Source organism: Neophocaena asiaeorientalis, unplaced genomic scaffold, assembly GCF_003031525.2.
Source record: "Neophocaena asiaeorientalis asiaeorientalis breed wild unplaced genomic scaffold, Neophocaena_asiaeorientalis_V1.1 scaffold315, whole genome shotgun sequence".
Lineage (NCBI taxonomy): Eukaryota > Metazoa > Chordata > Mammalia > Artiodactyla > Phocoenidae > Neophocaena > Neophocaena asiaeorientalis.
In genome coordinates, this window is record NW_020172011.1 from 657,187 (window position 1) to 661,922 (window position 4,736).

At 36.7% G+C, this 4,736-nt stretch overlaps 1 pseudogene; it reads left to right on the plus strand.

Moving 5' to 3' along the window:
* The first annotated feature begins 2,927 nt into the window (after window positions 1-2,927).
* Window positions 2,928-3,864, plus strand: LOC112403531 (olfactory receptor 10K1-like; annotated as a pseudogene).
* The last annotated feature ends 872 nt before the right edge of the window (window positions 3,865-4,736 follow it).

A 4,736-nucleotide genomic window follows, 5' to 3' on the forward strand; every position in this document is an offset into this window, starting at 1 on the left:
GGTTGCCTCACGGACTAAATGAAACACATACTTAAATAAATCCTCACTTCTCTATCTGCTGTGTACTCATGGATGCATATTTTTAGTTATAATCTAATACTTAAGCTCCATTTTAATGAGGCAATTCAAGATTTTCATGTGTCTCTAAGAATACAAAAATTCCACTTCTTTAATATCTGAGACTGGGTACATAATTTCTCTCAGTTATTTGACTGATTTTTTTTCCCTGAAGATAAGTACTTGAAAACATCAAAATTCTGCATCAGAAAAATTTGTAGATTTGCCCCCTTTTTGAGGTACCCAGTACCCTCAATTATTGAGTCACTACTTAAGCTTAAATTATATAAAACTTTTTGGAACATCGAAGGAGTTAGAAAAATAAGGTGCAGAAGTGTTATCTCCAAGGATCATAACATGAATTCCATTGTTTAGTTCTAGAATATCATAAAGGGAATTTAGGGATCATCTAACTAGAGAATTTTGGGGTCTCTGAGTTGAAAAGTTATCTTAAGGGTTAGTATTCAACTTTTACCCTAAGTCAAAACTTCTTCTGCAACATGTTATTCAAGGAGCCTCTGTTTAAGTACTTTCCAACAGTTTATTACAGTTATTGCCATATCACCTTTAATTTTAAAAAGAAAAAGACTGAATATCCAAGTCAAATACCTTGCCTGACATCACACAAAACTAGACCTGAAATATAGATCATCTTACTCTAAACTGAGGGATCTTTTACCTTAATTTTATAGCCTGTGGGTATTTGCTGGAAGATCTTTTTATTCTTCTGCCCTTATATCTTTCTATCCTTAGTACTGATATAACACTCTGGTGGTCTTTGATGTCTTCTTGAGCAGATGGGGGCTGCCTTCTCAGGTATACTGTGCCAGTGAGTCTCCATATACCACGAAAAGGGAAAATATATCAATCATACCACTCATTTAGACTGTGGGGTTATAGTAAATGTATGTAAAAATCCCCTTAACTGAAATCAGCTGCTCTTATAGGTTTGTGTGACAAATGATCTAAACAGTTTTGTTTTTGGTATTGGGGAAAAACAGGTGCTCCTTCAGCATCAGATAATTCTACCTTCTGTGGTCTACCCTATAATTCATACTCAGTGGAGTGAGAATATAGTGGGGATGAGGTGTGGATTAGTTGACAGTAGATCCAGAAAAATCTTGGGAAAGTAATAAGAAAAGGATAAGCAATGATCATAAATTTAGATTTCCCTCAGTGTTTCGAAAGAAACAGGGTCCCTTTGTCCAGGTGGAGGTATTATACATGGAAACTGCCTTGTTAGTTTGCCTTTCTTCATATAGAAAACATATGTATATTATACCAATTTATATAAGTATACACATACAAATGTATGTATATAACAGGGATATATATGGTATTTACATTCTTTATATTTATATATAATGGAGATATCTTTAGAGTTACAGAATGAAAAAAAGATCCTATTATTTATGTTGAAGAACTTTAAAACCAGCATGTGTGACTATCCTAATATTAACTTCAAATAATTGCACCTACTAAGTTTATGACCAATTTCTAGTAATTAAGAAAGAACAAAACTTATCTTCAAATTCTAAGGATAGGTACAGTGAGTTTCAGAAATTTCCAATCACTTAATTTAAGGTCTAGAAAACCAAGGTTTCCTATTATCATGAAAAATGCAAAAACAAAATTCTGGTAGCAGATGCAAACAATTCCTCAACACATAATGATGTAAACGTTTAAATATACTGAAAAGTGTACAAATGAAGACTGGGTACAACCAATAAATGTTAAATGATTTTGCATACAAAGGACATTTTCTTTACTTCTTAGGCTTAGGCAGTTGGGAAATACATCCATGAAAAAATAATCTGACATAAGCTCTAAAAACGACTTTAGAAATATTTTCTTCTAACAGCTTGCAAACTGAGTTTAGTAGCAGAGTATCCCAAAGGAATCTTACTGACATAACAATATGCAAAATATATAAAGCCTATGATTTGATCAGGAGTTGTAATCCTGGAAAACTGCCCAATTGTTACATTCTCTGTCACTCTGTGTGACAAGGAAGGTCTTGCCATTTTTGGAAAACTCTATTATTCTGAGGCACCTCAGAACAAGAAAAGTGAAGTGTGTTTAAAATGCCACAAAGTAAATGAGACTCTTTCTAACAGTATGATGATTCTTCTCTTTCTAAAAAAAGGAGAAAATTTTCTTTAAACTAATGTTATCTTCTGTTCCACCCTTGTCTCAGTGCTCTAGTTTGTGGAACTTCCCGTAATGTTTCTAACTGGTCTGAAAACTAAAGTTATTTTCTTTTTTTCATATTGTTTTCCTATTGACATAAAATTGTTATAATGAGTAGTTGACATAAGGTATATGATATTCTTACCACATATCTTATCATATAATAAGTTGTCAATAAACAAAAATCCCCTCACAGTTTTGCTCAGAGATAATCTAGTTCTTCTTTTCCTTCCCCATCTGTGGTTGGATAAACTGAAATTCACCTGCTGTGTCTGAACATTACTCATTCTTTCATTCCACTTTCTGATCAAGTTCAGATAGCTGAAGTTTACCATATTTTTCACTTTTGGAGAGCTGTTTTCCTTAGGCTTGTAGTGAGCAAGGAAAACACAATAATCCATAAGTAAGATACAAGGGGAAAAAACAGATAATTCCTTAATCCTTAGCTAGAGAGATAATACGTTCTTGGTTTTGGAAAAAAGTCTTCTAATTGGTCATCAGTTGTTCTGTTCCATATTTAGCCTTAATTCTTATTTTGGCAGGTGTTTTTGGAGAAAATGAATGAATTCCACCAAACATCTGGAAATGCCTGCCACCTGTAGGCTTTGTGCTGAGTTCCCCGTGCATTTCTCCCTCCTTGGATCCTGGCCTCTGGCTCTGACTCTGGCTCTCCTAATAACATGACCATGGAATGGGTCAATGAGACCTTGATGAGAGAGTTTGTCTTCCTTGGCTTCTCATCTCTGGCTGGGCTGCAGCGGCTGCTCTTCATTGTCTTCCTGCTCATCTACCTGTTCACCCTGGGCACAAATCATTTTCACCATTGTCCTGGACAGAGCCCTCCATACCCTTATGTACTTCTTCCTTGCTGGACTCTCCTGTTCTGAGACTTGTTACACCTTCATTCTTGTACCCAAGATGCTGGTTGACCTGCTGGCCCAGAAGAAGACCATCTCCTTCTTAGGCTGTTCTATCCAGATGTTTTCCTTCCTCTTCTCAGGTTGCTCTCACTCCTTCCTGCTGGCAGTCATGGGTTATGATCACTATGTGGCCATCTGTAACCCTCTGCATTACACAGTGCTCATGGGTTATGGGGTGTGTGGGGGACTTGTGGCTGCTGCCTGTGCTTGTGGCTTCACTGTCTCACTGGTCACCACCTCCCTGGTATTTCACTTGCCATTCCACTCCTCTAACAACTACACCACTTCTTCTGTGACATTTCTCCTGTTCTCAAGCTGGCATCTCATCACTCTCACCTCAGTCAGTTGGTCATATTCATGCTTGGTGTGTTTGCCTTGATTATTCCACTGTTACTTATCCTGGTTTCCTATATCCATAATCTCTGCCATTCTAAAAATCCCATCCTCTGTTGGAAGATACAAAGCCTTCTCTACTTGTGCCTCCCATCTCATTGTGGTAACTGTTCATTATGGTTGTGCCTCTTTCATCTACTTAAGGCCCAAATCCAATTACTCTTCAAGTCAAGACACCCTAATATCTGTGTCTTATACCATCCTCACTCCATTGTTCAATCCAATGGTTTACAGTCTGAGGAATAAAGAATTCAAATCAGCCGCTCGAAGAACAATGGTCCAGACTTCATATCCTGTTAATTAAAGAGCCAGTTATTAACTGTTCTGTTAATTGTATGCCTTTTATGTGCCAAGTAAAATGTGTGCTTTCAAATATTTTCTCATTTAAATGTAGAACATGCTGTAATGTAAAGACATTTTTCATATGAAGAGAATGAGGCTCAAAGAAGATAATACATTCTGGCTTTCTGGCATGAGTAATGTTCTGAGAAGGCTATGTAGATATGTGAAAAGATTACTCATTTCTAGAATAAATTTCATCACATTTTACTGCTGTAAAGATTTATTATTCAAAAACAAATAAATCCATTGATGAGAGCAAAGATGCACCAAAGCTGTCTAGTTCAAAGGAACAGAAGAATATATGACTATCTATTCCTACCCCTCCTGATATTAGTTCTTCCTTTCCAGAAGACAACAGGCAACCTTGGTCCCCTCCATTCAAGAGCAAACTTTAGTGTCCCTTTTTGGTCCCTGATTCCCCCCTCCCCCCACCAAATCTACATATTGAAATGGCTTTGCCTTTACTTGGGATTGTTTTGTCATTTCCTTGTTTGAGACTGGAACCTTATTATGGAGTTTCCTTCCTATATACATATGCCCTTCTAATATTATCCTGTCATAGGCCCCAAATTCATTCCCTGAATATCATACCTATTTATTCTCTTCAAGGCAGCTGCTAACATGGAATAATTGCTGAAGTATCTCAAGTAATCTAGCAAAGGGGTAGAGTTAATATTAATAGGGTGAAGAGCAAGACTCCCCAAATGTCCAGAAAATCCATGGAAAAGTTCTTCAGTGTCTCCTCTTTCCATAGAGGATGAAGCCAAGGATTTATCACCTAGTCCCCGCCACCTCTGTGGCATTATTATTTCTAACATTATTATTATCCATTTC